Genomic DNA, 21,790 nt, shown 5'->3' on the forward strand with positions numbered 1-21,790 from the left:
TGGATGGAAGACCTCTCTCTCTCTGCCTCTACCTCTCTGTAACTCTGCCTTTCAAATAAATAAACTGCAAAAAAAAAAAAAGAAGAAGAAGTGTTAGCACTGATATAATAACAGACACATAGTTCAATGGAAAAGACTTGGTAGCATAGAAATAAACCCAAATTTCTACCAGCAACTCATATTTAACAAAGGAACTAAAATGAACTGGAGAAAGAAGAATCTCTTTCACAAGTGGTGCAGAGGAACTTGATTATCCATATGTAGAAGCCTGAAAAGAGACTCCAACATCTCTTACACTATGTGAAAGTGAACTCACAGTGAATTAAAATGTAATCATAAGACCCAAACCCAAGTAAACATAGGGAAACTCTAAATATTGTCAACACACAATAGCTTTTGGGTAAGATTCCAATAGCAATAGTCACAAAAATAAAAACAGAGACATTTGAGTATATCCAACTAAGATACTTCTTCACAACAAAGTAAACATCAGAGTGTAGATACAATGAACAGATGGCAGGAAAAATTAAAACTCTGAATGTTTACAGATTTCCAGAGCATTTACATGAATTGGAAAAACTCCCAAAAATACAGTGAAGAAACAGGCAAGGATCTGAATAGACATTTCTCAGAAGAAATGTACATGGTCAAAACATGTGAATATGCCCGATGTCACTAGCCATTATGTAAATATAAATCAGAACACCATATCAGTCTCCAACACCTGTGGGAGAATACAACACTCAGGTGTTTGTGTGTGCAGCAAGTGGGTTTAGAGGACCCTGTTCACCTCTGGAGAGCAGAGCCTACAGGGAGGTAAAGAAACCTTACTGCGCAGGGGCATGCTAATCTTCTCTGTATCATTCCAATTTTAGTATATGTGCTGCCGAAGCGAGCACATGTGCTGCCGAAGCGAGAAAGAGATGAAAAGAATTTATCTCAGCTAGCCACTAATATTCAAGAAACAAGGTCTTCAGGAAAGCCAACTCAACTGACATTTTCATGTCATTGTTAAATAAAGGAAAAATTATCTAGGTTCAGCAATACGTAGTTTATAAGAGAAAGACTACAGAGTAATTTCCTTGGCATAGAAATAACTTTTTTTTGTTTTTTTTTGTTTTGTTTTTTTTTTTTTTTTTTTATCCATGAGGGCTTGCTATCACCACCACACACCCACATCCCATATACAAATGTCTGGCTTGAGTGGTAGCTTCTCTGCTTTGAGGCAAGTTTCTGCTAGTGTGCACCCTGGGAGGAGACGGAGGATGGCAGAAGTGCTTGGGTCCCTGCACCCAAATGGGACATCCAGAATGAATTCCCAGTTCCTGGTTTTGGCTTGGTCAAGCTTTGGCTATTGCAAGTGTCTGGGGAGTGAAGCAGTGGTTCCCTCTTCCTGTCACTCTGCCTTTCAAATCAATAACTGTTGTTGGTAATGACTAATAATGATATTCACTGATTGTCAAATTTTGAATCTATTAATTATAGACAATTTCTCTTTGTATTTTTAAACTTTCATAATGTTCTGTAGCCAATTTCATCACTAGAAATAAAAACTTTTCCTCAAAAAAAAAAAAAAAAAGAAACCTTACTGCTTTCCTAATGTGCTTATTAAGTTCTTGACCAGCGCCTGTTAGTCTTGCCACAAACTTTCTAGTCTTACTACTTTCCTTCTTCTTCTTCTTCTCTGTGACTTGTAAAATAGTATACATTCTATATACTGTGGATACTTTTGATTTATTTTATTCCTTCGGTCTCCTATGAAGTTCCTCCACAAAAGCACAGCCCTCAAAATATTCATTCATTTATGCAGTCTGCAGATTTCATGAGCTACTAAATTCCAAGTAGTATGTTAAAGGCAAGATCTGGGCCTAAGAGAAAAGTGGTCTAAATTCTGTGCCTAGAAGAGGATTTGGGACATAGTAGAACTTCAGTGAAGTGCTATGTGAATGACATGCACTCATTAAATGAGTAATCTAAAGCATACACTTCATTTAAGCAACACAGCAGCCCTACTCACCTCAGGTAGAGCAATTGAGAGGAATAATGTGAACAAAAATAAGACATCAATAAGTTGAATAATAACAGAGAAAAAACAAAATGAGATAGATGCCAACATTACTGAGCTATTTTTGAGGAATTAAATTGATAGAGGGGCTGGCATTGTGGCCAAGTGGGGAAAGCTGCAATCTGTGAGGCCAGCATAACATCTGAGTTCCACTTTGAGTTTAGGAATCTCCACTTCCAATTTAGCTCACTGCTAAACACCTGGGAAACCAGCAGAAGATGGACGAAGGACTCAGGTCCTTGCCACTCATGTGGGAGACTTGGATGAAGCTCCTGACTCCAGCATGCCCCAGGCTCAACTGTTGAAACTCTCTGGGGTGTGAGCCAGCAGATGAAAGCTATCTATGTCTTTCCCTCTCTCTCTAAATCCACCTTTCAAATAATAAAGATTTAATAAACAAATTAACTGATTTCAAAATACACAAAAACATGAACAATACTATATCATTTTTATGCCAAACTGATAAAAAATAACAAATGCTAGAGAGCACATGGGAAAAGAAAACCACCATATATGGTAGGTGAAAACACAAGTTAGTACAGATGTTATGCAGAACAGTATGGTCATTCCTTAAAAAGGATAAAAATTGGGGCTGGCGCTGTTGTGCAGTGAGTTAAAGCCCTGGCCTGAAGGGCCAGCATCCCATTTGGGTGCCAGTTCTAGTTCCAGCTGCTCTTCTTCCAATACAGCTCTCTGCTATCTCCTGGGATAGCAGTAGAAGATGGCCCAAGTCCTTGGGCCCATGCACCCATGAGGGAGACCCAGAGGAAGCTCCTGTCTCCAGGTTTCAGAATGGCATAACTCTGGCCTTTGTAGTCATCTGTAGAGCGAACCAGCTAATGGAGGACCTCTCTGTGTCTCTACCTCTATTGTAACTCTTTCAAATAAATAACAAAAATTAAACTAAGATAAAAATTGACCTACCGTGTGAGAGTTATCTTGCTCTTGGCTATATAGAATAAGGAAATTTTATTAGAAGGAAAGGAGGAGAGCATATCAAAGATACAGCAATTTTCCCATAACACAGCCACTATAACACAGTTCACTGCAGCCAGGATGTGAAACCAATCTAGCTGTCCATCAATGAAAAACAATGGACAGGGCAACCTCTTTTAGATACAAAAAAAGAACAAAATATTATTAAATTAATTGAAATAAGCCAGAAGCAGGAACACAAATGTCACCTGGTCCTTGTCGCATGTGGAAGTGAAAGAAAATAATGGATCTGAACACAGAACTGTGATTACTAGAGGCTGAGAAGGGAAGCAGCTAGGGATAGAGGGGGATTGGATAATAGGTATCAAAAATCAAAGAGGCAGAAAGAACTTCTGGTGTTCCATAATATAATGAGATGACTACATTCAACCATATTAGGTTCTGTGTAAAGAACTGAAGGAGAGGAGCTGGTAGTCTCAAATCATGGAGAAGAATTAGAAACTGTAGTTGCTTGGGGGCCAGCATTGTGGCACAGTGGGCTAACACCCTGGCCTGAAGCACCAGCATCCCATGTGGGTACCAGTTCTAGTCCTGGCTGCTCCTCTTCTGATCCAACTCTCTGCTATGGCCTGGGAAAGCAGTAGAAGATGGCCCAAGTCCTTGGGTCCCTGCACCCAAGTGGGAGATCTGGAAGAAGCTCCTGGTTCCTGGAATCAGATTGGCAGAGCTCCGGCCATTGTGGCCATCTGGGGAGTGAACCGGCAGAGGAAGACCTCTCTCTCTCTCTGCTGCTACTTCTCTCTGTAACTCTGTCTTTCAAATAAATAACTCTTTAAAAACTTAATAAAACTGTAGTTGCTTAGCTTGATCACTTTTTACTGCATAAATGTGTGCAAATATTGCACTACACCCTGTAATAATGCATGACTAGGACACATTAATCACAAATTATTTCAATGAAATTTTAAAAATTAGAAGCATTTCTTTATATTAACAATGAACTATTTGAAAATGAAATTAGAGAAACATTTCCATGCATAGCAGCATAAGAACCAGGAACCAATGTCTTCAATGTTATCAGTGATGAATCAGATTCACAGCCCCCAGCACTCAGTTTTTGCCATATACTTTACCATGGCAATTGTGGGCATATAGTAGTAAATCAATGGACAGGAATCCTTTGTCTCTAAATCTGCTAAATAAATAAACAAGGAATTCATCAAAGAAAAAGAGATATCAATTTGGATGCCAGGCACAAAAACACATGCATTTGAGCTATCCTCCAGTTTGTGATGCCAACAAATCTTTCAGACATGTTACATTTTCAGAGACTTTTCTGTAATCTTGCTAAGCTTTCTGGAAATCTGCCTTATAGCAAAGGGTTTCCCAATTCCATTACACTCATGATATTTCTTTTGTGTGATATATTAGTTTACCATCTAGAGATAATTTATGGTACAAAACTTTTGTATGCATGCATGTTTTCTCATTTGTGAGTCTATTCATGGGAATTGAAGACTGATTTATAACAGAAATACATTTTCCAAATTCATTGCATAGACTTTTGTTCCTTATGAATTCTCTGAAGTCTGTTGATGTCTAATTTCTGACTAAAGGTTTTATTGTATTTACAGCATGCAAAGACTATCACCTTTTGTGAATTCTGTGTCTATACAAGCCTGAAACAAAGAAAATGTTTTTGCACAATCAGTATACGCCTAAGAAACCACCTGTGTCAATTCTCTGATGTACCATTGACTTCTGACTCTAATAATATTTATAAGCTTTCTCCTTTACATGAGTCTCTGTTGGATAGGATGTGATTTCCAGCAAAAGGTTTTGTCACAATACTTACATGAATTTTGGAGAAAAGCTCTTCCACATTCATTATATTGTTAAGGTCTCTCCCTTGTTCAAATTCCATGATGGATTATGAGGCATTACCTATGTGAAATGACTTTCTCACATTTATTTCATTCATTAGATATATATGTTGTGCATTCTGATATAAGGAGAGATTTGGGCAGAGCTTTCCAACACTCATTACACCCATAAGGTTTCTCTCCCACGTGAATTCCCTGTTGTCTTATGAGGTATGGCTTCTAATTAAAGGGATTTTACTTTCAAAGGAGTTTTTCCCTATATGAATTTGATGATGTACAATGAGGGCTGAATTATGGTAAAAGGCTCTGAGTCATTACATTCATAAAATTGCTCCCCATGAGAATTCTTTTATGTTTGATGAGGTCTGATTTGCACCACAAAGGCTATTCACATGTATTATATTCATGCATTTCTCCCCTTGGTGAATTCTCTAATATTTCATGAGATATAACTTGCACAAAAAGGTCAAGTAGAAAATTCCCTGTGTGGATACTCTGATATCTTATGAGTTATGAAGTACAGCAAAGAGGCTTTCCACCATCCTTCCATCCATAAAACCTACCTAAATTGAGCAACAAAGATATAGAAAACCTAAACACACACATAACCAGATGGAAATGATACCAGTAATAAAGACCATCACTACCAAGAAAACCCCAAAACTGGAAGGCTTCACTGCTGAATTCTAACAGACATTTAAAGCACTAACTGCAATTCTTCTCAAGTTATTCAAAACAATTGAGAGAGAGGCGATTCTCCCAAATTCTTTCTATGAAGCCAACATCACCTTCATTCCTAAACTTGAAAAAAAGTGCAACAAAGAAAGTAATTATAGACCAATTTCCCTGATGAACATACATGCAAAGATCTGCAACAGAATTCTGGCCAATTGAATCCAACAATGCATCAGAAAGATCATCCACCCAGACCAAGTGGGATTTATCCTTGGTATGCAAGGATGGGACCAAAGGCTTTTCCACAGTCATTTAATTTATAAGCTTTCTCCATGGTGTGAAGGCTCTGATACTTTCTGAGGTTTGACTTCTCAGCAAAGGTTTTTCCACAGTCATTGCAATCATAAGGTTTCCCCCAGTACAAATTGTCTGATGCTTTGTGAGCTTTGATTTCTCAGCAAAGGCTTTTCCACAATGATTGCATTCATAAGGTTTCTCCCCTCTGTGAATTCTCTGATGATTTATGAGGTTTGCCTTCTGGCCAAAGGATTTTCCATAGTAATTGCATTCATAAGGTTTCTCACCTGTGTGAATTCTCTGATGATTTATGAGGTTTGCCTTCTGGCCAAAGGATTTTCCACAGTCATTACATTCAAAAGGTTTCTCACCTGTGTGAATTCTTTGATGATTTATGAGGTGTTTCTTCTGGCCAAAGAACTTCCCACAGTCATTAGATTTGTAAGATTTCAACCCTGTGTGAATTCTCTGATGTCTAATGAGATCTGACTTCTGGTGAGTGGTTTCCATACAATCATTACACACATGAGGGTTTTCCACAATATGAGTGCTGTGATGGAGGGTATTTAATACTGAATGAATTCCCACAAGGTTTACATGCATAGGATTTCTTCCCTATATTTGGTCTATGATTCAGTCTAACATGTGATTGGTAAATGACAGGTTCCACAGTCCCAATATACTTATAAATGTTCTCTCTTTTCAGGTGAATACAATCAGAATTCCACAGTCAGTCAGCTGGGAGGGGTGGATGAATCCGGAAACAGCTGGTTTCCTTGTACTAAAACAAGCGCCATATCACGAAGGACTCTTGCATTTCTTTTTCTTTTTTGCATTTTTCACATTTTCTTATTTATCATGGTTTGTAATAAATTTTCTGATGTGGGTTGTGGTTTTGAGGCTGGCTTAAGGAGTTCAGGGAACCAGAGGAATGGTCTTTTTCAATTAGGGCACAGCTGTTGTTTCTCTCCAATTCTGGCTTTCTGTAATTGCTTTGGGTGCCTCAGGCAATTTTTCATTTTGAGCGACTTTTTCCTAAATGCTTTGTTGGTCTGAGTTGGTTTTGCCTTTTTCCTTTTCAAATTGTGTATTCTGATGCAATACAAACAAGGGTTTAGAACGAGGATCCATCAGGAAATTGAAAAACAGAACATATTGGGTTTTCATGATTAGAAATCATAGGCAACATGACCAAGATGAGTTTTTGGGTTTTGGAAAATGACATAGAACCCTTCCACTGAGGGGCAGATATTAATTTCCTCCAAATCGAGAGTGAGTGCGATTTTCAGGTGAATTCAATCAGAATTCCACAGCCAGTCAGCTAGGAGGGGTGGATGAATCCGGAACAGCTGGTTTCCTTGCAACTAAATCAAGCCCAATATCACAAAGGACTCTTGCATTTCTTTGGCTTCTTTCTCTTTTTTCTTTTTATCATGGTTTGTAATGAATTTTCTGATGTGAGCTTTGGTTTTGAGGCTGCAATATAGAGTTCAGTGCACAGGAGGAATGGTCTTTTTCAAACAGGGCATAGCTGTTGGCCTGCTTCAATTCTGGCTTGCTGTCATTGTTTTGGGTGCCTCAGCCGATTTGTGGTTTCTTGTGTGGCAATTTCCTAAATGTTTTCTGGGTCTGAGTTGGCTTTGCCTTCTTCATTGCCAAATTCTGTATTCTGACGCAACACAAACAAGAGTTTGGACAGAGTAGACATTATGAAATAAAAAACATTACAAATGGGCATTTGAAGAATATAAATCTACAGGTAACACGACCAAGGGGAGTTTTTGTGTTTTGGAAAATACAATGGAACACTTTGGCTAGGTGACAGATATTAATTGCCTCCAAAATGAGTTTCACTGTGATTTTCAGGTTAATTCAGACAGAATTCCACAGGCATCAGCTGGAGGTGTGGATGAATCCGGGAACATTCGGTTTTCTTGAGACTAAATCAAGTCCAATATCATCATGGATTCTTGCATTTTTTTGGCTTTTTTCTCATTTTTCTTATTTATCATGGTTTGTAATGAATTTTCTGATGTGAGCTTTGGTTTTGAGGCTGGCATATTGAGTTCAGGGCATAAGAGGAAGGTTCTTTTTCAACCAGGGCACAGCTGTTGGCTTGCTCCAATTCTGGCTTGCTGTCATTGTTTTGGGTGCCTCAGCCGATTTGTGGTTTCTTGAGTGCCAATTTCCTAAATGTTTTCTGGGTCTGAGTCGGTTTTGCCTTCCTATTCCCAAATTTTGTATTCTGATGCAATACAAGCATGTTTTGGAGAGTAGCCATTATGAAAGAAAAAAAAAAAAAAACAGCGCATTGCCATTTCAGGATTAGAAATCTACAGGCAACACAACCAAGATGAGTTTCGGTGTTTTGGAAAATGACATAGAACGCTTCTGCTGAGGGGACAGATTCTAATTCCCTCCAAAATGAGTGTGAGTGCGATATTGAGGTGAATTCAATCAGAATTCCAGAGTCAGTCTGTGGAAGGGGGGGATGAATCTGGAAACAGCCAGTTTCTTTGTGTCTAAATCCAGCCAAATATCACAAAGGACTCTTGCATTTCTTTGGCTTTTTCACATTTCCCTTATTTATCATGGTTTGTAATGAATTTTCTGATGTGAGCTTTGGTTTTGAGGCTGCAATATAGAGTTCAGGGCACCGGAGGAATGGTCTTTTTCAAACAGGACATAGCTGTTGGTTTGCTCCAATTCTGGCTATTGTCTTTGTTTTGGGTGCCTCAGCTGAAATTTGGTTTCTTGAGTTTCACTGGGATTGTCAGGTTAATTCAGTCAGAATTCCACAGGCAGTCAGCTTTAGTGGTGGATGAATCTGGGAACAGCCAGTTTCCTTGCAACTAAATCAAACCCAATATCATTATGGATTCTTGCATTTCTTTGGCTTTTTCACTTTTTTCTTATTTATCATGGTTTGTAATGAATTTTCTGATGTGAGCTTTGGTTTTGAGGCTGCAATATGGAGTTCAGGGCACAAGAGGAAGGTTCTTTTTCAATCAGGGCACAGCTGTTGGCTTGTCCACTTCTGGCTTGCTGTCATTGTTTTGAGTGCCTCAGCCGATTTGTGGTTTCTTGTGTGGCAATTTCCCAAATGTTTTCAGGGTCTGAGTTGGCTTTGCCTTCTTCCTTCCCAAATTTAGTATTCTGATGAAATGCAAAGAAGAGTTTGGACAGAGTAGCCATTATGAAATAAAAAACCCAACAAATAGGCATTTGAAGCTTAGAAATCTACAGGAAACATGACCAAGGTGAGTTTTTGTGTTTTGGAAAAAAAAATGGAACACTTTGGCTGAGGTGACAGATATTAATTGCCTCCAAACTGAGTTTCACTGTGATTTTCAGGTTAATTCAGTCAGAATTCCACAGGCAGTCAGCTGGAGGGGTGGATGAATCTGGGAACAGCCGGTTGCCTAGCGACTAAATCAAGCCCTATATCATTATGGATTCTTGCATTTCTTTGGCTTTTTTCTCTTTTTTCTTATTTATCATGGTTTGTAATGAATTTTCTGATGTGAGCTTTGGTTTTGAGGCTGGCGTATTGAGTTCAGGGCACAAGAGGAAGGTTCTTTTTCAATCAGGGCACAGCTGTTGGCTTGCTCCAATTCTGGCTTGCTGTCATTATTTTGGGTGCCTCAGCCGATTAGTGGTTTCTTGAGTGGCAATTTCCTAAATGCTTTCTGGGTCTGAGTCGGTTTTGCCTTCTTATTCCCAAATTTTGTATTCTGATGCAATACAAGCAAGATTTTGGACAGAGTAGCCATTATGAAAGAAAAAAAAAAAAAACACAGCAAATTGACCTTTCAGGATTAGAAATCCATAGGCAACACAACCAAGATGAGATTCTGTGTTTTGGAAAATGACATGGAACGCTTCTGCTGAGGGGACAGATTCTAATTCCCTCCAAATGGAGTGTGAGAGCGATTTTGAGGTGAATTCAATCAGAATTCCAAAGTCAGTCTGTGGAACGGGGGGATGAATCTGGAAACCGCCAGTTTCTTTGTGTCTAAATCCTGCCAAATATCACAAAGGACTCTTGCATTTCTTTGGCTTTTTCACATTTCCCTTATTTATCATGGTTTGTAATGAATTTTCTGATGTGAGCTTTGGTTTTGAGGCTGGCATATTGAGTTCAGGGCACAAGAGGAAGGTTCTTTTTCAATCAGGGCACAGCTGTTGGCTTGCTCCACTTCTGGCTTGCTGTCATTGTTTTGGGTGTCCCAGCCGATTTGTGGTTTCTTGAGTGCCAATTTCCTAAATGTTTTCTGGGTCTGAGTCGGTTTTGCCTTCTTATTCCCAAATTTTGTATTCTGATGCAATACAAGCAAGATTTTGGAGAGTAGCCATTATGAAAGAAAGAAAAAAAAAAAAAACACAGCGCATTGCCCTTTCAGGATTAGAAATCTACAGGCAACACGACCAAGATGAGTTTCTGTGTTTTGGAAAATGACATAGAACGCTTCTGCTGAGGGGACAGATTCTAATTCCCTCCCAAATGAGTGTGAGTGTGATTTTGAGGTGAATTCAATCAGAATTCCAAAGTCAGTCTGTGGAAGGGGGGGATGAATCTGGAAACAGCCAGTTTCTTTGTGTCTAAATCCTGCCAAATATCAGAAAGGACTCTTGCATTTCTTTGGCTTTTTCACATTTCCCTTATTTATCATGGTTTGTAATGAATTTTCTGATGTTACCTTTGGTATTGAGGCTGCAATATAGAGTTCAGGGCACCAGAGGAATGGTCTTTTTCAAACAGGGCACAGCTGTTGGTGTGCTCCAATTCTGGCTATTGTCTTTGTTTTTGGTGCATCAGCTGAAATTTGGTTTCTTGAGTTTCATTGTGATTGTCAGGTTAATTCAGTCAGAATTCCACAGGCAGTCAGCTTTAGTGGTGGATGAATCTGGGAACAGCCGGTTTCCTTGCAACTAAATCAAGCCCTATATCATTATGGATTCTTGCATTTTTTTGGCTTTTTTCTCTTTTTTCTTATTTATCATGGTTTGTAATGAATTTTCTGATGTGAGCTTTGGTTGAGGCTGCAATATGGAGTTCAGGGCACAAGAGGATGTTTCTTTTTCAATCAGGGCACAGCTGTTGGCTTGCTCCACTTCTGGCTTGCTGTCATTGTTTTGAGTGCCTCAGCCGATTTGTGGTTTCTTGTGTGGCAATTTCCCAAATGTTTTCAGGGTCTGAGTTGGCTTTGCCTTCTTCCTTCCCAAATTTTGTATTCTGATGCAATTTAAAGAAGACTTTGTACAGAATAGCCATTATGAAAGAAAAAACACAACAAATAGGCATTTGAAGCTTAGAAATCTACAGGTAACATGACCAAGGTGAGTTTTTGTGTTTATGAAAATAAAATGGAACACTTTGGCTGAGGTGACAGATATTAATTGCCTCCAAACTGAGTTTCACTGTGATTTTCAGGTTAATTCAGTCAGAATTCCACAGGCTGTCAGCTGGAGGGGTGGATGTATCTGGGAACAGCCGGTTTCCTAGCGACTAAATCAAGCCCTATATCATTATGAATTCTTGCATTTTTTTGGCTTTTTTCTCTTTTTTCTTATTTATCATGGTTTGTAATGAATTTTCTGATGTGAGCTTTGGTTTTGAGACTGCAATATAGAGTTCAGGGCACCGGAGGAATGGTCTTTTTCAAACAGGGCACAGCTGTTGGTGTGCTCCAATTCTGGCTATTGTCTTTGTTTTGGGTGCCTCAGCTGAAATTTGGTTTCTTGAGTTTCACTGGGATTGTCAGGTTAATTCAGTCAGAATTCCACAGGCAGTCAGCTTTAGTGGTGGATGAATCTGGGAACAGCCGGTTTCCTTGCAACTAAATCAAACCCAATATCATTATGGATTCTTGCATTTCTTTGGCTTTTTTCTCTTTTTTCTTATTTATCATGGTTTGTAATGAATTTTCTGATGTGAGCTTTGGTTTTGAGGCTGGCATATTGAGTTCAGGGCACAAGAGGATGGTTCTTTTTCAATCAGGGCACAGCTGTTGGCTTGCTCCACTTCTGGCTTGCTGTCATTGTTTTGAGTGCCTCAGCCGATTTCTGGTTTCTTGTGTGGCAATTTCCCAAATGTTTTCAGGTCTGTGTTGGCTTTGCCTTCTTCCTTCCCAAATTTTGTATTCTGATGCAATGCAAAGAAGAGTTTGTACAGAATAGCCATTATGAAATAAAAAAAAAAAAACACAACAAATAGGCGTTTGAAACTTAGAAATCTACAGGTAACATGACCAAGGTGAGTTTTTGTGTTTATGAAAATAAAATGGAACACTTTGGCTGAGGTGACAGATATTAATTGCCTCCAAACTGAGTTTCACTGTGATTTTCAGGTTAATTCAGTCAGAATTCCACAGGCAGTCAGCTGGAGGGGTGGATGAATCCGGGAACAGCCGGTTTCCTAGCGACTAAATCAAGCCTTATATCATTATGGATTCTTGCATTTTTTGGCTTTTTTCCATTTTTCTTATTTATCATGGTTTGTAATGAATTTTCTGATGTGAGCTTTGGTTTTGAGGCTGGCATATTGAGTTCAGGGCACAAGAGGAAGGTTCTTTTTCAATCAGGGCACAGCTGTTGGCTTGCTCCACTTCTGGCTTGCTGTCATTGTTTTGGGTGCCTCAGCTGATTTGTGGTTTCTTGTGTGGCAATTTCCTAAATGTTTTCGGGGTCTGAGTTGGTTTTGTCTTCTTCCTTCCCAAATTTTGTATTCTGATGCAATACAAGCAAGATTTTGGACAGAGTAGCCATTATGAAAGAAAAAAAAAAAAACACAGCAAATTGACCTTTCAGGATTAGAAATCCATAGGCAACACAACCAAGATGAGATTCTGTGTTTTGGAAAATGACATGGAACGCTTCTGCTGAGGGGACAGATTCTAATTCCCTCCAAATGGAGTGTGAGAGCGATTTTGAGGTGAATTCAATCAGAATTCCAAAGTCAGTCTGTGGAAGGGGGGGATGAATCTGGAAACAGCCAGTTTCTTTGTGTCTAAATCCTGCCAAATATCACAAAGGACTCTTGCATTTCTTTGGCTTTTTCACATTTCCCTTATTTATCATGGTTTGTAATGAATTTTCTGATGTGAGCTTTGGTTTTGAGTCTGGCATATTGAGTTCAGGGCACAAGAGGAAGGTTCTTTTTCAATGAGGGCACCTTGTTGGCTTGCTCCAATTCTGACTTGCTGTCATTGTTTTGGATGCCTCAGCCGATTTCTGGTTTCTTGAGTGGAAATTTCCTAAATGTTTTCTGGGTCTGAGTCGGTTTTGCGTTCTTATTCCCAAATTTTGTATTCTGATGCAATGCAAAGAAGAGTTTGTAAAGAATAGCCATTATGAAATAAAAAACACAAAAAATAGGTGTTTGAAGCTTAGAAATCTACAGGTAACATGACCAAGGTGAGTTTTTGTGTTTATGAAAATAAAATGGAATACTTTGGCTGAGGTGACAGATATTAATTGCCTCCAAACTGAGTTTCACTGTGATTTTCAGGTTAATTCAGTCAGAATTCCACAGGCAGTCAGCTGGATGGGTGGATGAATCCGGGAACAGCCGGTTTCCTAGCGACTAAATCAAGCCCTATATCATTATGGATTCTGGCATTTTTTTGGCTTTTTTCTCTTTTTTCTTATTTATCATGGTTTGTAATGAATTTTCTGATGTGAGCTTTGGTTTTGAGGCTGGCATATTGAGTTCAGGGCACAAGAGGATGGTTCTTTTTCAATCAGGGCACAGCTGTTGGCTTGCTCCACTTCTGGCTTGCTGTCATTGTTTTGGGTGCCTCAGCTGATTTGTGGTTTCTTGTTTGGCAATTTCCTAAATGTTTTCGGGGTCTGAGTTGGTTTTGTCTTCTTCCTTCCCAAATTTTGTATTCTGATGCAATACAAGCAAGATTTTGGACAGAGTAGCCATTATGAAAGAAAAAAAAAAAAAACACAGCAAATTGACCTTTCAGGATTAGAAATCCATAGGCAACACAACCAAGATGAGATTCTGTGTTTTGGAAAATGACATGGAACGCTTCTGCTGAGGGGACAGATTCTAATTCCCTCCAAATGGAGTGTGAGAGCGATTTTGAGGTGAATTCAATCAGAATTCCAAAGTCAGTCTGTGGAAGGGGTGATGATACTGGAAACAGCCAGTTTCTTTGTGTCTAAATCCTGCCAAATATCACAAAGGACTCTTGCATTTCTTTGGCTTTTTCACATTTCCCTTATTTATCATGGTTTGTAATGAATTTTCTGATGTGAGCTTTGGTTTTGAGGCTGCAATATAGAGTTCAGGGCACAAGAGGAAGGTTCTTTTTCAATCAGGGCACAGCTGTTGGCTTGCTCCAATTCTGGCTTGCTGTCATTGTTTTGGGTGCCTCAGCCGATTTGTGCTTTCTTGAGTGCCAATTTCCTAAATATTTTCTGGGTCTGAGTCGGTTTTGTCTTCTTCCTTCCCAAATTTTGTATTCTGATGCAATACAAGCAAGATTTTGGACAGAGTAGCCATTATGAAAGAAAAAAAAAAAAAAACGCATTGCCCTTTCAGGATTAGAAATCTACAGGCAACACAACCAAGATGAGTTTCTGTGTTTTGGAAAATGACATAGAACGCTTCTGCTGAGGGGACAGATTCTAATTCCCTCCCAAATGAGTGTGAGAGCGATGTTGAGGTGAATTCAATCAGAATTCCAAAGTCAGTCTGTGGAAGGGGGGGATGAATCTGGAAACAGCCAGTTTCTTTGTGTCTAAATCCAGCCAAATATCACAAAGGACTCTTGCATTTCTTTGGCTTTTTCACATTTCCCTTATTTATCATGGTTTGTAATAAATTTTCTGATGTGACTTTTGGTTTTGAGGCTGCAATATAGAGTTCAGGGCACCGGAGGAATGGTCTTTTTCAAACAGGGCACAGCTGTTGGCGTGCTCCAATTCTGGCTATTGTCTTTGTTTTGGGTGCCTCAGCTGAAATTTGGTTTCTTGAGTTTCACTGTGATTGTCAGGTTAATTTAGTCAGAATTCCACAGGCAGTCAGCTTTAGTGGTGGATGAATCTGGGAACAGCCGGTTTCCTTGCAACTAAATCAAGCCCTATATCATTATGGATTCTTGCATTTTTTTGGCTTTTTTCTCTTTTTTCTTATTTATCATGGTTTGTAATGAATTTTCTGATGTGAGCTTTGGTTTTGAGGCTGGCATATTGAGTTCAGGGCACAAGAGGATGGTTCTTTTTAATCAGGGCACAGCTGTTGGCTTGCTCCACTTCTGGCTTGCTGTCATTGTTTTGAGTGCCTCAGCCAATTTGTGGTTTCTTGTGTGGCAATTTCCCAAATGTTTTCAGGGTCTGAGTTGGCTTTGCCTTCTTCCTTCCCAAATTTTGTATTCTGATGCAATGCAAAGAAGAGTTTGTACAGAATAGCCATTATGAAAGAAAAAACACAACAAATAGGCGTTTGAAGCTTAGAAATCTACAGGTAACATGACCAAGGTGAGTTTTTGTGTTTATGAAAATAAAATGGAACACTTTGGCTGAGGTGACAGATATTAATTGCCTCCAAACTGAGTTTCACTGTGATTTTCAGGTTAATTCAGTCAGAATTCCACAGGCAGTCAGCTGGAGGGGTGGATGAATCCGGGAACAGCCGGTTTCCTAGCGACTAAATCAAGCCCTATATCATTATGGATTCTGGCATTTTTTTGGCTTTTTTCTCTTTTTTCTTATTTATCATGGTTTGTAATGAATTTTCTGATGTGAGCTTTGGTTTTGAGGCTGGCATATTGAGTTCAGGGCACAAGAGGAAGGTTCTTTTTCAATCAGGGCACAGCTGTTGGCTTGCTCCACTTCTGGCTTGCTGTCATTGTTTTGGGTGCCTCAGCTGATTTGTGGTTTCTTGTGTGGCAATTTCCTAAATGTTTTCGGGGTCTGAGTTGGTTTTGCCTTCTGCCTTCCCAAATTTTGTATTCTGATGCAATACAAGCAAGATTTTGGACAGAGTAGCCATTATGAAAGAAAAAAAAAAACACAGCAAATTGACCTTTCAGGATTAGAAATCCATAGGCAACACAACCAAGATGAGATTCTGTGTTTTGGAAAATGACATGGAACGCTTCTGCTGAGGGGACAGATTCTAATTCCCTCCAAATGGAGTGTGAGAGCGATTTTGAGGTGAATTCAATCAGAATTCCAAAGTCAGTCTGTGGAAGGGGGGGATGAATCTGGAAACAGCCAGTTTCTTTGTGTCTAAATCCTGCCAAATATCACAAAGGACTCTTGCATTTCTTTGGCTTTTTCACATTTCCCTTATTTATCATGGTTTGTAATGAATTTTCTGATGTGAGCTTTGGTTTTGAGGCTGGCATATTGAGTTCAGGGCACAAGAGGAAGGTTCTTTTTCAATCAGGGCACAGCTGTTGGCTTGCTCCAATTCTGGCTTGCTGTCATTATTTTGGGTGCCTCAGCCGATTAGTGGTTTCTTGAGTGGCAATTTCCTAAATGCTTTCTGGGTCTGAGTCGGTTTTGCCTTCTTATTCGCAAATTTTGTATTCTGATGCAATACAAGCAAGATTTTGGACAGAGTAGCCATTATGAAAGAAAAAAAAAAAAACACAGCAAATTGACCTTTCAGGATTAGAAATCCATAGGCAACACAACCAAGGTGAGATTCTGTGTTTTGGAAAATGCCATGGAACGCTTCTGCTGAGGGGACAGATTCTAATTCCCTCCAAATGGAGTGTGAGAGCGATTTTGAGGTGAATTCAATCAGAATTCCAGAGTCAGTCTGTGGAAGGGGGGGATGAATCTGGAAACAGCCAGTTTCTTTGTGTCTAAATCCTGCCAAATATCACAAAGGACTCTTGCATTTCTTTGGCTTTTTCACATTTCCCTTATTTATCATGGTTTGTAATGAATTTTCTGATGTGAGCTTTGGTTTTGAGGCTGGCATATTGAGTTCAGGGCACAAGAGGAAGGTTCTTTTTCAATCAGGGCACAGCTGTTGGCTTGCTCCACTTCTGGCTTGCTGTCATTGTTTGGGGTGCCTCAGCTGATTTGTGGTTTCTTGTGTGGCAATTTCCTAAATGTTTTCGGGGTCTGAGTTGGTTTTGCCTTCTTCCTTCCCAAATTTTGTATTCTGATGCAATACAAGCAAAATTTTGGACAGAGTAGCCATTATGAAAGAAAAAAAAAACACAGCATTTTTACCATTCAGGATTAGAAATCCATAGGCAACACAACCAAGATGAGATTCTGTGTTTTGGAAAATGACATGGAACGCTTCTGCTGAGGTGACAGATTCTAATTCCCTCCAAATGGAGTGTGAGAGCGATTTTGAGGTGAATTCAATCAGAATTCCAAAGTCAGTCTGTGGAAGGGGGGGATGAATCTGGAAACAGCCAGTTTCTTTGTGTCTAAATCCTGCCAAATATCACAAAGGACTCTTGCATTTCTTTGGCTTTTTCACATTTCCCTTATTTATCATGGTTTGTAATGAATTTTCTGATGTGAGCTTTGGTTTTGAGGCTGGCATATTGAGTTCAGGGCACAAGAGGAAGGTTCTTTTTCAATCAGGGCACAGCTGTTGGCTTGCTCCACTTCTGGCTTGCTGTCATTGTTTTGGGTGCCTCAGCTGATTTGTGGTTTCTTGTGTGGCAATTTCCTAAATGTTTTTGGGGTCTGAGTTGGTTTTGTCTTCTTCCTTCCCAAATTTTGTATTCTGATGCAATACAAGCAAAATTTTGGACAGAGTAGCCATTATGAAAAAAAAAAAAAAACACAGCAAATTGACCTTTCAGGATTAGAAATCCATAGGCAACACAACCAAGATGAGATTCTGTGTTTTGGAAAATGACATGGAACGCTTCTGCTGAGGTGACAGATTCTAATTCCCTCCAAATGGAGTGTGAGAGCGATCTTGAGGTGAATTCAATCAAAATTCCAAAGTCAGTCTGTGGAAGGGGGGGATGAATCTGGAAACCGCCAGTTTCTTTGTGTCTAAATCCTGCCAAATATCACAAAGGACTCTTGCATTTCTTTGGCTTTTTTCTCTTTTTTCTTATTTATCATGGTTTGTAATGAATTTTCTGATGTGAGCTTTGGTTTTGAGGCTGGCATATTGAGTTCAGGGCACAAGAGGAAGGTTCTTTTTCAATCAGGGCACAGCTGTTGGCTTGCTCCACTTCTGGCTTGCTGTCATTGTTTTGGGTGCCTCAGCTGATTTGTGGTTTCTTGTGTGGCAATTTCCTAAATGTTTTCGGGGTCTGAGTTGGTTTTGTCTTCTTCCTTCCCAAATTTTGTATTCTGATGCAATACAAGCAAAATTTTGGACAGAGTAGACATTATGAAAGAAAAAAAAAAAACACAGCAAATTGACCTTTCAGGATTAGAAATCCATAGGCAACACAACCAAGATGAGATTCTGTGTTTTGGAAAATGACATGGAACGCTTCTGCTGAGGTGACAGATTCTAATTCCCTCCAAATGGAGTGTGAGAGCGATTTTGAGGTGAATTCAATCAAAATTCCAAAGTCAGTCTGTGGAAGGGGGGGATGAATCTGGAAACAGGCAGTTTCTTTGTGTCTAAATCCTGCCAAATTTCACAAAGGACTCTTGCATTTCTTTGGCTTTTTCACATTTCCCTTATTTATCATGGTTTGTAATGAATTTTCTGATGTGAGCTTTGGTTTTGAGTCTGGCATATTGAGTTCAGGGCACAAGAGGAAGGTTCTTTTTCAATCAGGGCACAGCTGTTGGCTTGCTCCACTTCTGGCTTGCTGTCATTGTTTTGGGTGCCTCAGCTGATTTGTGGTTTCTTGTGTGGCAATTTCCTAAATGTTTTCTGGGTCTGAGTTGGTTTTGCCTTCTTCCTTCCCAAATTTTGTATTCTGATGCAATACAAGCAAAATTTTGGACAGAGTAGCCATTATGAAAGAAAAAAAAAACACAGCAAATTTACCATTCAGGATTAGAAATCCATAGGCAACACAACCAAGATGAGATTCTGTGTTTTGGAAAATGACATGGAACGCTTCTGCTGAGGTGACAGATTCTAATTCCCTCCAAATGGAGTGTGAGAGCGATTTTGAGGTGAATTCAATCAGAATTCCAAAGTCAGTCTGTGGAAGGGGGGGATGAATCTGGAAACAGCCAGTTTCTTTGTGTCTAAATCCTGCCAAATATCACAAAGGACTCTTGCATTTCTTTGGCTTTTTCACATTTCCCTTATTTATCATGGTTTGTAATGAATTTTCTGATGTGAGCTTTGGTTTTGAGGCTGGCATATCGAGTTCAGGGCACAAGAGGAAGGTTCTTTTTCAATCAGGGCACAGCTGTTGGCTTGCTCCACTTCTGGCTTGCTGTCATTGTTTTGGGTGCCTCAGCCGATTTGTGGTTTCTTGAGTGCCAATTTCCTAAATGTTTTCTGGGTCTGAGTCGGTTTTGCCTTCTTATTCCCAAATTTTGTATTCTGATGCAATACAAGCAAGATTTTGGAGAGTAGCCATTATGAAAGAAAGAAAAAAAAAAAAAAACCCAGCGCATTGCCCTTTCAGGATTAGAAATCTACAGGCAACATGACCAAGATGAGTTTCTGTGTTTTGGAAAATGACATAGAACGCTTCTGCTGAGGGGACAGATTCTAATTCCCTCCCAAATGAGTGTGACTGCGATTTTGAGGTGAATTCAATCAGAATTCCAAAGTCAGTCTGTGGAAGGGGGGGATGAATCTGGAAACAGCCAGTTTCTTTGTGTCTAAATCCTGCCAAATATCACAAAGGACTCTTGCATTTCTTTGGCTTTTTCACATTTCCCTTATTTATCATGGTTTGTAATGAATTTTCTGATGTGAGCTTTGGTTTTGAGGCTGGCATATTGAGTTCAGGGCACAAGAGGAAGGTTCTTTTTCAATCAGGGCACAGCTGTTGGCTTGCTCCACTTCTGGCTTGCTGTCATTGTTTTGGGTGCCTCAGCTGATTTGTGGTTTCTTGTGTAGCAATTTACTAAATGTTTTCGGGGTCTGAGTTGGTTTTGTCTTCTTCCTTCCCAAATTTTGTATTCTGATGCAATACAAGCAAGATTTTGGACAGAGTAGCCATTATGAAAGAAAAAAAAAAACACAGCAAATTGACCTTTCAGGATTAGAAATCCATAGGCAACACAACCAAGATGAGATTCTGTGTTTTGGAAAATGACATGGAACGCTTCTGCTGAGGTGACAGATTCTAATTCCCTCCAAATGGAGTGTGAGAGCGATCTTGAGGTGAATTCAATCAGAATTCCAAAGTCAGTCTGTGGAAGGGGGGGATGAATCTGGAAACAGCCAGTTTCTTTGTGTCTAAATCCTGCCAAATATCACAAAGGACTCTTGCATTTCTTTGGCTTTTTTCTCTTTTTTCTTATTTATCATGGTTTGTAATGAATTTTCTGATGTGAGCTTTGGTTTTGAGGCTGGCATATTGAGTTCAGGGCACAAGAGGAAGGTTCTTTTTCAATCAGGGCACAGCTGTTGGCTTGCTCCACTTCTGGCTTGCTGTCATTGTTTTGGGTGCCTCAGCTGATTTGTGGTTTCTTGTGTGGCAATTTCCTAAATGTTTTCGGGGTCTGAGTTGGTTTTGCCTTCTGCCTTCCCAAATTTTGTATTCTGATGCAATACAAGCAAGATTTTGGACAGAGTAGCCATTATGAAAGAAAAAAAAAAACACAGCAAATTTACCATTCAGGATTAGAAATCCATAGGCAACACAACCAAGATGAGATTCTGTGTTTTGGAAAATGACATGGAACGCTTCTGCTGAGGTGACAGATTCTAATTCCCTCCAAATGGAGTGTGAGAGCGATTTTGAGGTGAATTCAATCAGAATTCCAAAGTCAATCTGTGGAAGGGGGGGATGAATCTGGAAACAGCCAGTTTCTTTGTGTCTAAATCCTGCTAAATATCACAAAGGACTCTTGCATTTCTTTGGCTTTTTTCTCTTTTTTCTTATTTATCATGGTTTGTAATGAATTTTCTGATGTGAGCTTTGGTTTTCAGACTGCAATATAGAGTTCAGGGCACCGGAGGAATGGTCTTTTTCAAACAGGGCACAGCTGTTGGTGTGCTCCAATTCTGGCTATTGTCTTTGTTTTGGGTGCCTCAGCTGAAATTTGGTTTCTTGAGTTTCACTGCGATTGTCAGTTTAATTCAGTCAGAATTCCACAGGCAGTCAGCTTTAGTGATGGATGAATCTGGGAACAGCCGGTTTCCTTGCAACTAAATCAAACCCAATATCATTATGGATTCTTGCATTTTTTTGGCTTTTTTCTCTTTTTTCTTATTTATCATGGTTTGTAATGAATTTTCTGATGTGAGCTTTGGTTTTGAGGCTGGCATATTGAGTTCAGGGCACAAGAGGAAGGTTGTTTTTCAATCAGGGCACAGCTGTTGGCTTGCTCCACTTCTGGCTTGCTGTCATTGTTTTGAGTGCCTCAGCCGATTTGTGGTTTCTTGTGTGGCAATTTCCCAAATGTTTTCAGGGTCTGAGTTGGCTTTGCCTTCTTCCTTCCCAAATTTTGTATTCTGATGCAATGCAAAGAAGAGTTTGTACAGAATAGCCATTATGAAAGAAAAAACACAACAAATAGGCGTTTGAAGCTTAGAAATCTACAGGTAACATGACCAAGGTGAGTTTTTGTGTTTTGGAAAATAAAATGGAACACTTTGGCTGAGGTGACAGATATTAATTGCCTCCAAACTGAGTTTCACTGTGATTTTCAGGTTAATTCAGTCAGAATTCCACAGGCTGTCAGCTGGAGGGGTGGATGTATCTGGGAACAGCCGGTTTCCTAGCGACTAAATCAAGCCCTATATCATTATGGATTCTGGAATTTTTTTGGCTTTTTTCTCTTTTTTCTTATTTATCATGGTTTGTCATGAATTTTCTGATGTGAGCTTTGGATT

At 39.5% G+C, this 21,790-nt stretch overlaps 1 pseudogene; it reads right to left on the reverse strand.

Moving 5' to 3' along the window:
- Window positions 1–831: 831 nt before the first annotated feature.
- LOC138846836 (U6 spliceosomal RNA) lies at window positions 832–899 on the reverse strand (annotated as a pseudogene).
- Between the last annotated feature and the right edge of the window lie 20,891 nt (window positions 900–21,790).

This window comes from Oryctolagus cuniculus, chromosome 18 (genome assembly GCF_964237555.1).
Source record: "Oryctolagus cuniculus chromosome 18, mOryCun1.1, whole genome shotgun sequence".
In the NCBI taxonomy this organism is placed as follows: Eukaryota; Metazoa; Chordata; class Mammalia; order Lagomorpha; family Leporidae; genus Oryctolagus; species Oryctolagus cuniculus.